Genomic DNA, 13,348 nt, shown 5'->3' on the forward strand with positions numbered 1-13,348 from the left:
AGGTTTTAGCCGACCGTCGTTGTTCGATGTGCAGCTCGGATCAGGAGAACGGATTTGTGGCATTTTTGCGTTGGGACAAAAGTGGTCGTCCAGAGCTATTTTTGGAAAGGCAGCATAACATAAAAGGCAGCTTACATAAAAAGCTTGTTGATACAAACGTTAAAGAGACCGGTATTTTAAATCAGCTTTAGCACTGGGCCAGGCACGTGCACAGACATTTTTGGGGGCAGGTGCTCAAGCCAAAAAAAGGGCACCCATCGCCAAAATTATTAATAAAATAAAAAATGAAAAAACACAGTAGGATATTTAACTTATATATAAAGTTAGTGGGGGACTGCGTTCGCGCTCTCCCCTGATTTCTGTGGTGGCAAAAATAGAGTTTGTAGATTTTGTTCGATGTGCAGCTCGGATCAGGCATTTTTGCGTTGGGACAAAAGTGGTCGTCCAGAGCTATTTTTGGAAAGGCAGCGTTTACATAAAAAGCTTGTTGATACAAACGTTAAAGAGACCGGTATTTTAAATCAGCTTTAGCACTGGGCCAGGCACGTGCACAGACATTTTTGGGGGCAGGTGCTCAAGCCAAAAAAAGGGCACCCATCGCCAAAATTATTAATAAAATAAAAAATGAAAAAACACAGTAGGATATTTAACTTATATATAAAGTTAGTGGGGGACTGCGTTCGCGCTCTTCCCTGATTTCTGTGGTGGCAAAGATAGAGCTTGTAGATTTTAGCCGACCGTATTCAATTAGTTTCTTGTTCTGTATGATTTTCATTCTGATTCGTTGTTCTTTTGCGTGCAGTTCCGATCAATTGGACGGATTCGTGGGGCAAAAAGTGGTAGTTCAGAGCTATTTTTGGATAGGCAGCGTTTGCATTAAAAGCTTGTTGATACAAACGTGAAATAGAACGCTAATTTCTGATAATGAGGGACCGCGTTCGCGCTTTCCCTTGATTTCTGTGGTGGCAAAGCAAGAGCTTGTAAAATTGAGCGAGACCGTATTCATTTTTTTCTTGTTCTGTATGATTTTCGTTCTGATTCGTCGTATTTCGATTTGAAGCTCGGATAGAATGGATTTGTGGCGTTTTTGCCTTGGAAAAAAAGTGGTCGTCCAGAGCTATTTTTGGATAGGCAGCGTTTACATAAAAAGCTTGTTGATACAAACGTTAAAGAGACCGGTATTTTAGATCAGCTTTAGCACTGGGCACATAATTAGCCGTTTGCACTATTTTTTAGGCTAATTTGACCGTTTCATGATTGAGCTATGCCAAACCTGTAAAGGGCATGCTTGTCAGGTGGATTTTTACAGTGTTTTTTCTTTTCTTTTTTGTAGATCAATTTGAAATGATCATTTTTTTCTTCTGTTTTGGTTGAACCAAGTGTTTTTTTTTTTTTTTTTTTTTCTTATTTTCAGGCAAATGTCGGCGTGGTCGTTTTGATGTTGCAGAATAGCGGCGTTTGCGTTCGGTGAGGTTTGTGCTGGTGTGATGAGTAGACGAGTGGAGCTCACCGTGAGTTTGAACGGTGTGTGATTCGGTGTCTCTGTTCGGCGGTGCTTCTACACCTCATACTTACCTGGCAGGGGCGAGACCATGATCAAGAAGGTGGTTCACCCAGGGCGAGGCTCAGCCATTGCACTCTGGTTGTGCTGACTGCTGCGAATTCCCCAAATGTGGGAATCTCGACTGCATAATTTCTGATAGTGGGGGACTGCGTTCGCGCTCTCCCCTGATTTCTGTGGTGGCAAAAATAGAGTTTGCAGATTTTAGCCGACCGTCGTTGTTCGATGTGCAGCTCGGATCAGGAGAACGGATTTGTGGCATTTTTGCGTTGGTATAAAAGTGGTCGTCCAGAGCTATTTTTGGAAAGGCAGCGTTTACATAAAAAGCTTGTTGATACAAACGTTAAAGAGACCGGTATTTTAAATCAGCTTTAGCACTGGGCCAGGCACGTGCACAGACATTTTTGGGGGCAGGTGCTCAAGCCAAAAAAAGGGCACCCATCGCCAAAATTATTAATAAAATAAAAAATGAAAAAACACAGTAGGATATTTAACTTATATATAAAGTTAGTGGGGGACTGCGTTCGCGCTCTCCCCTGATTTCTGTGGTGGCAAAAATAGAGTTTGTAGATTTTGTTCGATGTGCAGCTCGGATCAGGCATTTTTGCGTTGGGACAAAAGTGGTCGTCCAGAGCTATTTTTGGAAAGGCAGCGTTTACATAAAAAGCTTGTTGATACAAACGTTAAAGAGACCGGTATTTTAAATCAGCTTTAGCACTGGGCCAGGCACGTGCACAGACATTTTTGGGGGCAGGTGCTCAAGCCAAAAAAAGGGCACCCATCGCCAAAATTATTAATAAAATAAAAAATGAAAAAACACAGTAGGATATTTAACTTATATATAAAGTTAGTGGGGGACTGCGTTCGCGCTCTTCCCTGATTTCTGTGGTGGCAAAGATAGAGCTTGTAGATTTTAGCCGACCGTATTCAATTAGTTTCTTGTTCTGTATGATTTTCATTCTGATTCGTTGTTCTTTTGCGTGCAGTTCCGATCAATTGGACGGATTCGTGGGGCAAAAAGTGGTAGTTCAGAGCTATTTTTGGATAGGCAGCGTTTGCATAAAAAGCTTGTTGATACAAACGTGAAATAGAACGCTAATTTCTGATAATGAGGGACCGCGTTCGCGCTTTCCCTTGATTTCTGTGGTGGCAAAGCAAGAGCTTGTAAAATTGAGCGAGACCGTATTCATTTTTTTCTTGTTCTGTATGATTTTCGTTCTGATTCGTCGTATTTCGATTTGAAGCTCGGATAGAACGGATTTGTGGCGTTTTTGCCTTGGAAAAAAAGTGGTCGTCCAGAGCTATTTTTGGATAGGCAGCGTTTACATAAAAAGCTTGTTGATACAAACGTTAAAGAGACCGGTATTTTAGATCAGCTTTAGCACTGGGCACATAATTAGCCGTTTGCACTATTTCTTAGGCTAATTTGACCGTTTCATGATTGAGCTATGCCAAACCTGTAAAGGGCATGCTTGTCAGGTGGATTTTTACAGTGTTTTTTCTTTTCTTTTTTGTAGATCAATTTGAAATGATCATTTTTTTCTTCTGTTTTGGTTGAACCAAGTGTTTTTTTTTCTTTTTTTTTTCTTATTTTCAGGCAAATGTCGGCGTGGTCGTTTTGATGTTGCAGAATAGCGGCGTTTGCGTTCGGTGAGGTTTGTGCTGGTGTGATGAGTAGACGAGTGGAGCTCACCGTGAGTTTGAACGGTGTGTGATTCGGTGTCTCTGTTCGGCGGTGCCTCTACACCTCATACTTACCTGGCAGGGGCGAGACCATGATCAAGAAGGTGGTTCACCCAGGGCGAGGCTCAGCCATTGCACTCCGGTTGTGCTGACCGCTGCGAATTCCCCAAATGTGGGAATCTCGACTGCATAATTTCTGATAGTGGGGGACTGCGTTCGCGCTCTCCCCTGATTTCTGTGGTGGCAAAAATAGAGTTTGTAGGTTTTAGCCGACCGTCGTTGTTCGATGTGCAGCTCGGATCAGGAGAACGGATTTGTGGCATTTTTGCGTTGGGACAAAAGTGGTCGTCCAGAGCTATTTTTGGAAAGGCAGCATAACATAAAAGGCAGCTTACATAGAAAGCTTGTTGATACAAACGTTAAAGAGACCGGTATTTTAAATCAGCTTTAGCACTGGGCCAGGCACGTGCACAGACATTTTTGGGGGCAGGTGCTCAAGCCAAAAAAAGGGCACCCATCGCCAAAATTATTAATAAAATAAAAAATGAAAAAACACAGTAGGATATTTAACTTATATATAAAGTTAGTGGGGGACTGCGTTCGCGCTCTCCCCTGATTTCTGTGGTGGCAAAGATAGAGCTTGTAGATTTTAGCCGACCGTATTCAATTAGTTTCTTGTTCTGTATGATTTTCATTCTGATTCGTTGTTCTTTTGCGTGCAGTTCCTATCAATTGGACGGATTCGTGGGGAAAAAAGTGGTCGTTCAGAGCTATTTTTGGATAGGCAGCGTTTACATAAAAAGCTTGTTGATACAAACGTGAAATAGAACGCTAATTTCTGATAATGAGGGACCGCGTTCGCGCTTTCCCTTGATTTCTGTGGTGGCAAAGCAAGAGCTTGTAAAATTGAGCGAGACCGTATTCATTTTGTTTCTTGTTCTGTATGATTTTCATTCTGATTCGTCGTATTTCGATTTGCAGCTCGGATCAAGAACGGATTTGTGGCGTTTTTGCCTTGGAAAAAAAGTGGTCGTCCAGAGCTGTTTTTGGATAGGCAGCGTTTACATAAAAAGCTTGTTGATACAAACGTTAAAGAGACCGGTATTTTAGATCAGCTTTAGCACTGGGCACATAATTAGCCGTTTGCACTATTTCTTAGGCTAATTTGACCGTTTCATGATTGAGCTATGCCAAACATGTAAAGGGCATGCTTGTCAGGTGGATTTTTACAGTGTTTTCTTTTTTCTTTTTTGTAGATCAATTTGAAATGATCATTTTTTTCTTCTGTTTTGGTTGAACCAAGTGGTTTTTTTTTCTTATTTTCAGGCAAATGTCGGCGTGGTCGTTTTGATGTTGCAGAATAGCGGCGTTTTGTGCTGGTGTGATGAGTAGACGAGTGGAGCTCACCGTGAGTTTGAACGGTGTGTGATTCGGTGTCTCTGTTCGGCGGTGCCTCTACACCTCATACTTACCTGGCAGAAGCGAGACCATGATCAAGAAGGTGGTTCACCCAGGGCGAGGCTCAGCCATTGCACTCCGGTTGTGCTGACCGCTGCGAATTCCCCAAATGTGGGAATCTCGACTGCATCATTTCTGATAGTGGGGGACTGCGTTCGCGCTCTCCCCTGATTTCTGTGGTGGCAAAAATAGAGTTTGTAGATTTTAGCCGACCGTCGTTGTTCGATGTGCAGCTCGGATCAGGAGAACGGATTTGTGGCATTTTTGCGTTGGGACAAAAGTGGTCGTCCAGAGCTATTTTTGGAAAGGCAGCATAACATAAAAGGCAGCTTACATAAAAAGCTTGTTGATACAAACGTTAAAGAGACCGGTATTTTAAATCAGCTTTAGCACTGGGCCAGGCACGTGCACAGACATTTTTGGGGGCAGGTGCTCAAGCCAAAAAAAGGGCACTCATCGCCAAAATTATTAATAAAATAAAAAATGAAAAAACACAGTAGGATATTTAACTTATATATAAAGTTAGTGGGGGACTGCGTTCGAGCTTGTAGATTTTAGCCGACCGTATTCAATTAGTTTCTTGTTCTGTATGATTTTCATTCTGATTCGTTGTTCTTTTGCGTGCAGTTCCGATCAATTGGACGGATTCGTGGGGCAAAAAGTGGTAGTTCAGAGCTATTTTTGGATAGGCAGCGTTTGCATAAAAAGCTTGTTGATACAAACGTGAAATAGAACGCTAATTTCTGATAATGAGGGACCGCGTTCGCGCTTTCCCTTGATTTCTGTGGTGGCAAAGCAAGAGCTTGTAAAATTGAGCGAGACCGTATTCATTTTTTTCTTGTTCTGTATGATTTTCGTTCTGATTCGTCGTATTTCGATTTGAAGCTCGGATAGAACGGATTTGTGGCGTTTTTGCCTTGGAAAAAAAGTGGTCGTCCAGAGCTATTTTTGGATAGGCAGCGTTTACATAAAAAGCTTGTTGATACAAACGTTAAAGAGACCGGTATTTTAGATCAGCTTTAGCACTGGGCACATAATTAGCCGTTTGCACTATTTCTTAGGCTAATTTGACCGTTTCATGATTGAGCTATGCCAAACCTGTAAAGGGCATGCTTGTCAGGTGGATTTTTACAGTGTTTTTTTCTTTTCTTTTTTGTAGATCAATTTGAAATGATCATTTTTTTCTTCTGTTTTGGTTGAACCAAGTGTTTTTTTTTTTTTTTTTTTTTTTTTCTTATTTTCAGGCAAATGTCGGCGTGGTCGTTTTGATGTTGCAGAATAGCGGCGTTTGCGTTCGGTGAGGTTTGTGCTGGTGTGATGAGTAGACGAGTGGAGCTCACCGTGAGTTTGAACGGTGTGTGATTCGGTGTCTCTGTTCGGCGGTGCCTCTACACCTCATACTTACCTGGCAGGGGCGAGACCATGATCAAGAAGGTGGTTCACCCAGGGCGAGGCTCAGCTATTGCACTCCGGTTGTGCTGACCGCTGCGAATTCCCCAAATGTGGGAATCTCGACTGCATAATTTCTGATAGTGGGGGACTGCGTTCGCGCTCTTCCCTGATTTCTGTGGTGGCAAAAATAGAGTTTGTAGGTTTTAGCCGACCGTCGTTGTTCGATGTGCAGCTCGGATCAGGAGAACGGATTTGTGGCATTTTTGCGTTGGGACAAAAGTGGTCGTCCAGAGCTATTTTTGGAAAGGCAGCATAACATAAAAGGCAGCTTACATAGAAAGCTTGTTGATACAAACGTTAAAGAGACCGGTATTTTAAATCAGCTTTAGCACTGGGCCAGGCACGTGCACAGACATTTTTGGGGGCAGGTGCTCAAGCCAAAAAAAGGGCACCCATCGCCAAAATTATTAATAAAATAAAAAATGAAAAAACACAGTAGGATATTTAACTTATATATAAAGTTAGTGGGGGACTGCGTTCGCGCTCTCCCCTGATTTCTGTGGTGGCAAAGATAGAGCTTGTAGATTTTAGCCGACCGTATTCAATTAGTTTCTTGTTCTGTATGATTTTCATTCTGATTCGTTGTTCTTTTGCGTGCAGTTCCTATCAATTGGACGGATTCGTGGGGAAAAAAGTGGTCGTTCAGAGCTATTTTTGGATAGGCAGCGTTTACATAAAAAGCTTGTTGATACAAACGTGAAATAGAACGCTAATTTCTGATAATGAGGGACCGCGTTCGCGCTTTCCCTTGATTTCTGTGGTGGCAAAGCAAGAGCTTGTAAAATTGAGCGAGACCGTATTCATTTTGTTTCTTGTTCTGTATGATTTTCATTCTGATTCGTCGTATTTCGATTTGCAGCTCGGATCAAGAACGGATTTGTGGCGTTTTTGCCTTGGAAAAAAAGTGGTCGTCCAGAGCTGTTTTTGGATAGGCAGCGTTTACATAAAAAGCTTGTTGATACAAACGTTAAAGAGACCGGTATTTTAGATCAGCTTTAGCACTGGGCACATAATTAGCCGTTTGCACTATTTCTTAGGCTAATTTGACCGTTTCATGATTGAGCTATGCCAAACATGTAAAGGGCATGCTTGTCAGGTGGATTTTTACAGTGTTTTCTTTTTTCTTTTTTGTAGATCAATTTGAAATGATCATTTTTTTCTTCTGTTTTGGTTGAACCAAGTGGTTTTTTTTTCTTATTTTCAGGCAAATGTCGGCGTGGTCGTTTTGATGTTGCAGAATAGCGGCGTTTTGTGCTGGTGTGATGAGTAGACGAGTGGAGCTCACCGTGAGTTTGAACGGTGTGTGATTCGGTGTCTCTGTTCGGCGGTGCCTCTACACCTCATACTTACCTGGCAGGAGCGAGACCATGATCAAGAAGGTGGTTCACCCAGGGCGAGGCTCAGCCATTGCACTCCGGTTGTGCTGACCGCTGCGAATTCCCCAAATGTGGGAATCTCGACTGCATCATTTCTGATAGTGGGGGACTGCGTTCGCGCTCTCCCCTGATTTCTGTGGTGGCAAAAATAGAGTTTGTAGATTTTAGCCGACCGTCGTTGTTCGATGTGCAGCTCGGATCAGGAGAACGGATTTGTGGCATTTTTGCGTTGGGACAAAAGTGGTCGTCCAGAGCTATTTTTGGAAAGGCAGCATAACATAAAAGGCAGCTTACATAAAAAGCTTGTTGATACAAACGTTAAAGAGACCGGTATTTTAAATCAGCTTTAGCACTGGGCCAGGCACGTGCACAGACATTTTTGGGGGCAGGTGCTCAAGCCAAAAAAAGGGCACTCATCGCCAAAATTATTAATAAAATAAAAAATGAAAAAACACAGTAGGATATTTAACTTATATATAAAGTTAGTGGGGGACTGCGTTCGAGCTTGTAGATTTTAGCCGACCGTATTCAATTAGTTTCTTGTTCTGTATGATTTTCATTCTGATTCGTTGTTCTTTTGCGTGCAGTTCCGATCAATTGGACGGATTCGTGGGGCAAAAAGTGGTAGTTCAGAGCTATTTTTGGATAGGCAGCGTTTGCATAAAAAGCTTGTTGATACAAACGTGAAATAGAACGCTAATTTCTGATAATGAGGGACCGCGTTCGCGCTTTCCCTTGATTTCTGTGGTGGCAAAGCAAGAGCTTGTAAAATTGAGCGAGACCGTATTCATTTTTTTCTTGTTCTGTATGATTTTCGTTCTGATTCGTCGTATTTCGATTTGAAGCTCGGATAGAACGGATTTGTGGCGTTTTTGCCTTGGAAAAAAAGTGGTCGTCCAGAGCTATTTTTGGATAGGCAGCGTTTACATAAAAAGCTTGTTGATACAAACGTTAAAGAGACCGGTATTTTAGATCAGCTTTAGCACTGGGCACATAATTAGCCGTTTGCACTATTTCTTAGGCTAATTTGACCGTTTCATGATTGAGCTATGCCAAACCTGTAAAGGGCATGCTTGTCAGGTGGATTTTTACAGTGTTTTTTTCTTTTCTTTTTTGTAGATCAATTTGAAATGATCATTTTTTTCTTCTGTTTTGGTTGAACCAAGTGTTTTTTTCTTTTTTTTTTTTTCTTATTTTCAGGCAAATGTCGGCGTGGTCGTTTTGATGTTGCAGAATAGCGGCGTTTGCGTTCGGTGAGGTTTGTGCTGGTGTGATGAGTAGACGAGTGGAGCTCACCGTGAGTTTGAACGGTGTGTGATTCGGTGTCTCTGTTCGGCGGTGCCTCTACACCTCATACTTACCTGGCAGGGGCGAGACCATGATCAAGAAGGTGGTTCACCCAGGGCGAGGCTCAGCCATTGCACTCCGGTTGTGCTGACCGCTGCGAATTCCCCAAATGTGGGAATCTCGACTGCATAATTTCTGATTGTGGGGGACTGCGTTCGCGCTCTCCCCTGATTTCTGTGGTGGCAAAAATAGAGTTTGCAGATTTTAGCCGACCGTCGTTGTTCGATGTGCTGCTCGGATCAGGAGAACGGATTTGTGGCATTTTTGCGTTGGGACAAAAGTGGTCGTCCAGAGCTATTTTTGGAAAGGCAGCGTTTACATAAAAAGCTTGTTGATACAAACGTTAAAGAGACCGGTATTTTAAATCAGCTTTAGCACTGGGCCAGGCACGTGCACAGACATTTTTGGGGGCAGGTGCTCAAGCCAAAAAAAGGGCACCCATCGCCAAAATTATTAATGAAATAAAAAATGAAAAAACACAGTAGGATATTTAACTTATATATAAAGTTAGTGGGGGACTGCGTTCGCGCTCTCCCCTGATTTCTGTGGTGGCAAAGATAGAGCTTGTAGATTTTAGCCGACCGTATTCAATTAGTTTCTTGACTAAAGAGACCGGTATTTTAAATCAGCTTTAGCACTGGGCCAGGCACGTGCACAGACATTTTTGGGGGCAGGTGCTCAAGCCAAATAAAGAGCACCCATCGCCAAAATTATTAATGAAATAAAAATTGAAAAAACACAGTAGGATATTTAACTTATATATAAAGTTAGTGGGGGACTGCGTTCGCGCTCTCCCCTGATTTCTGTGGTGGCAAAGATAGAGCTTGTAGATTTTAGCCGACCGTATTCAATTAGTTTCTTGTTCTGTATGATTTTCATTCTGATTCGTTGTTCTTTTGCGTGCAGTTCCGATCAATTGGACGCATTCGTGGGGAAAAAAGTGGTCGTTCAGAGCTATTTTTGGATAGGCAGCGTTTACATAAAAAGCTTGTTGATACAAACGTGAAATAGAACGCTAATTTCTGATAATGAGGGACCGCGTTCGCGCTCTCCCCTGATTTCTGTGGTGGCAAAAATAGAGTTTGTAGGTTTTAGCCGACCGTCGTTGTTCGATGTGCAGCTCGGATCAGGAGAACGGATTTGTGGCATTTTTGCGTTGGGACAAAAGTGGTCGTCCAGAGCTATTTTTGGAAAGGCAGCATAACATAAAAGGCAGCTTACATAAAAAGCTTGTTGATACAAACGTTAAAGAGACCGGTATTTTAAATCAGCTTTAGCACTGGGCCAGGCACGTGCACAGACATTTTTGGGGGCAGGTGCTCAAGCCAAAAAAAGGGCACCCATCGCCAAAATTATTAATAAAATAAAAAATGAAAAAACACAGTAGGATATTTAACTTATATATAAAGTTAGTGGGGGACTGCGTTCGCGCTCTCCCCTGATTTCTGTGGTGGCAAAAATAGAGTTTGTAGATTTTGTTCGATGTGCAGCTCGGATCAGGCATTTTTGCGTTGGGACAAAAGTGGTCGTCCAGAGCTATTTTTGGAAAGGCAGCGTTTACATAAAAAGCTTGTTGATACAAACGTTAAAGAGACCGGTATTTTAAATCAGCTTTAGCACTGGGCCAGGCACGTGCACAGACATTTTTGGGGGCAGGTGCTCAAGCCAAAAAAAGGGCACCCATCGCCAAAATTATTAATAAAATAAAAAATGAAAAAACACAGTAGGATATTTAACTTATATATAAAGTTAGTGGGGGACTGCGTTCGCGCTCTTCCCTGATTTCTGTGGTGGCAAAGATAGAGCTTGTAGATTTTAGCCGACCGTATTCAATTAGTTTCTTGTTCTGTATGATTTTCATTCTGATTCGTTGTTCTTTTGCGTGCAGTTCCGATCAATTGGACGGATTCGTGGGGCAAAAAGTGGTAGTTCAGAGCTATTTTTGGATAGGCAGCGTTTGCATAAAAAGCTTGTTGATACAAACGTGAAATAGAACGCTAATTTCTGATAATGAGGGACCGCGTTCGCGCTTTCCCTTGATTTCTGTGGTGGCAAAGCAAGAGCTTGTAAAATTGAGCGAGACCGTATTCATTTTTTTCTTGTTCTGTATGATTTTCGTTCTGATTCGTCGTATTTCGATTTGAAGCTCGGATAGAACGGATTTGTGGCGTTTTTGCCTTGGAAAAAAAGTGGTCGTCCAGAGCTATTTTTGGATAGGCAGCGTTTACATAAAAAGCTTGTTGATACAAACGTTAAAGAGACCGGTATTTTAGATCAGCTTTAGCACTGGGCACATAATTAGCCGTTTGCACTATTTCTTAGGCTAATTTGACCGTTTCATGATTGAGCTATGCCAAACCTGTAAAGGGCATGCTTGTCAGGTGGATTTTTACAGTGTTTTTTTCTTTTCTTTTTTGTAGATCAATTTGAAATGATCATTTTTTTCTTCTGTTTTGGTTGAACCAAGTGTTTTTTTTTTTTTTTTTTTTTTTTTTCTTATTTTCAGGCAAATGTCGGCGTGGTCGTTTTGATGTTGCAGAATAGCGGCGTTTGCGTTCGGTGAGGTTTGTGCTGGTGTGATGAGTAGACGAGTGGAGCTCACCGTGAGTTTGAACGGTGTGTGATTCGGTGTCTCTGTTCGGCGGTGCCTCTACACCTCATACTTACCTGGCAGGGGCGAGACCATGATCAAGAAGGTGGTTCACCCAGGGCGAGGCTCAGCTATTGCACTCCGGTTGTGCTGACCGCTGCGAATTCCCCAAATGTGGGAATCTCGACTGCATAATTTCTGATAGTGGGGGACTGCGTTCGCGCTCTCCCCTGATTTCTGTGGTGGCAAAAATAGAGTTTGTAGGTTTTAGCCGACCGTCGTTGTTCGATGTGCAGCTCGGATCAGGAGAACGGATTTGTGGCATTTTTGCGTTGGGACAAAAGTGGTCGTCCAGAGCTATTTTTGGAAAGGCAGCATAACATAAAAGGCAGCTTACATAGAAAGCTTGTTGATACAAACGTTAAAGAGACCGGTATTTTAAATCAGCTTTAGCACTGGGCCAGGCACGTGCACAGACATTTTTGGGGGCAGGTGCTCAAGCCAAAAAAAGGGCACCCATCGCCAAAATTATTAATAAAATAAAAAATGAAAAAACACAGTAGGATATTTAACTTATATATAAAGTTAGTGGGGGACTGCGTTCGCGCTCTCCCCTGATTTCTGTGGTGGCAAAGATAGAGCTTGTAGATTTTAGCCGACCGTATTCAATTAGTTTCTTGTTCTGTATGATTTTCATTCTGATTCGTTGTTCTTTTGCGTGCAGTTCCTATCAATTGGACGGATTCGTGGGGAAAAAAGTGGTCGTTCAGAGCTATTTTTGGATAGGCAGCGTTTACATAAAAAGCTTGTTGATACAAACGTGAAATAGAACGCTAATTTCTGATAATGAGGGACCGCGTTCGCGCTTTCCCTTGATTTCTGTGGTGGCAAAGCAAGAGCTTGTAAAATTGAGCGAGACCGTATTCATTTTGTTTCTTGTTCTGTATGATTTTCATTCTGATTCGTCGTATTTCGATTTGCAGCTCGGATCAAGAACGGATTTGTGGCGTTTTTGCCTTGGAAAAAAAGTGGTCGTCCAGAGCTGTTTTTGGATAGGCAGCGTTTACATAAAAAGCTTGTTGATACAAACGTTAAAGAGACCGGTATTTTAGATCAGCTTTAGCACTGGGCACATAATTAGCCGTTTGCACTATTTCTTAGGCTAATTTGACCGTTTCATGATTGAGCTATGCCAAACATGTAAAGGGCATGCTTGTCAGGTGGATTTTTACAGTGTTTTCTTTTTTCTTTTTTGTAGATCAATTTGAAATGATCATTTTTTTCTTCTGTTTTGGTTGAACCAAGTGGTTTTTTTTTCTTATTTTCAGGCAAATGTCGGCGTGGTCGTTTTGATGTTGCAGAATAGCGGCGTTTTGTGCTGGTGTGATGAGTAGACGAGTGGAGCTCACCGTGAGTTTGAACGGTGTGTGATTCGGTGTCTCTGTTCGGCGGTGCCTCTACACCTCATACTTACCTGGCAGGAGCGAGACCATGATCAAGAAGGTGGTTCACCCAGGGCGAGGCTCAGCCATTGCACTCCGGTTGTGCTGACCGCTGCGAATTCCCCAAATGTGGGAATCTCGACTGCATCATTTCTGATAGTGGGGGACTGCGTTCGCGCTCTCCCCTGATTTCTGTGGTGGCAAAAATAGAGTTTGTAGATTTTAGCCGACCGTCGTTGTTCGATGTGCAGCTCGGATCAGGAGAACGGATTTGTGGCATTTTTGCGTTGGGACAAAAGTGGTCGTCCAGAGCTATTTTTGGAAAGGCAGCATAACATAAAAGGCAGCTTACATAAAAAGCTTGTTGATACAAACGTTAAAGAGACCGGTATTTTAAATCAGCTTTAGCACTGGGCCAGGCACGTGCACAGACATTTTT

General features: G+C 42.4%; 8 non-coding genes across 8 annotated transcripts; all 8 read left to right on the forward strand.

The window, feature by feature from the left end:
- Positions 1 to 1,567: 1,567 nt before the first annotated feature.
- LOC134307425 (U1 spliceosomal RNA) lies at positions 1,568 to 1,731 on the forward strand. The gene has a single exon (XR_010009919.1). It is a non-coding gene; the product is annotated as a U1 spliceosomal RNA (small nuclear RNA).
- Positions 1,732 to 3,311: 1,580 nt separating this feature from the next.
- LOC134307448 (U1 spliceosomal RNA) lies at positions 3,312 to 3,475 on the forward strand. Its single transcript, XR_010009941.1, has one exon. It is a non-coding gene; the product is annotated as a U1 spliceosomal RNA (small nuclear RNA).
- Positions 3,476 to 4,708: 1,233 nt separating this feature from the next.
- LOC134307446 (U1 spliceosomal RNA) lies at positions 4,709 to 4,872 on the forward strand. Its single transcript, XR_010009939.1, has one exon. It is a non-coding gene; the product is annotated as a U1 spliceosomal RNA (small nuclear RNA).
- A 1,227-nt stretch (positions 4,873 to 6,099) lies between these two features.
- On the forward strand, positions 6,100 to 6,263 carry LOC134307433 (U1 spliceosomal RNA). Its single transcript, XR_010009926.1, has one exon. It is a non-coding gene; the product is annotated as a U1 spliceosomal RNA (small nuclear RNA).
- Positions 6,264 to 7,496: 1,233 nt separating this feature from the next.
- Positions 7,497 to 7,660, forward strand: LOC134307442 (U1 spliceosomal RNA). The gene has a single exon (XR_010009935.1). It is a non-coding gene; the product is annotated as a U1 spliceosomal RNA (small nuclear RNA).
- A 1,223-nt stretch (positions 7,661 to 8,883) lies between these two features.
- Positions 8,884 to 9,047, forward strand: LOC134307423 (U1 spliceosomal RNA). Its single transcript, XR_010009917.1, has one exon. It is a non-coding gene; the product is annotated as a U1 spliceosomal RNA (small nuclear RNA).
- Positions 9,048 to 11,536: 2,489 nt separating this feature from the next.
- LOC134307429 (U1 spliceosomal RNA) lies at positions 11,537 to 11,700 on the forward strand. The gene has a single exon (XR_010009923.1). It is a non-coding gene; the product is annotated as a U1 spliceosomal RNA (small nuclear RNA).
- Positions 11,701 to 12,933: 1,233 nt separating this feature from the next.
- Positions 12,934 to 13,097, forward strand: LOC134307443 (U1 spliceosomal RNA). Its single transcript, XR_010009936.1, has one exon. It is a non-coding gene; the product is annotated as a U1 spliceosomal RNA (small nuclear RNA).
- The last annotated feature ends 251 nt before the right edge of the window (positions 13,098 to 13,348 follow it).

Source organism: Trichomycterus rosablanca, unplaced genomic scaffold, assembly GCF_030014385.1.
Source record: "Trichomycterus rosablanca isolate fTriRos1 unplaced genomic scaffold, fTriRos1.hap1 scaffold_271, whole genome shotgun sequence".
Classification (NCBI taxonomy): domain Eukaryota; kingdom Metazoa; phylum Chordata; class Actinopteri; order Siluriformes; family Trichomycteridae; genus Trichomycterus; species Trichomycterus rosablanca.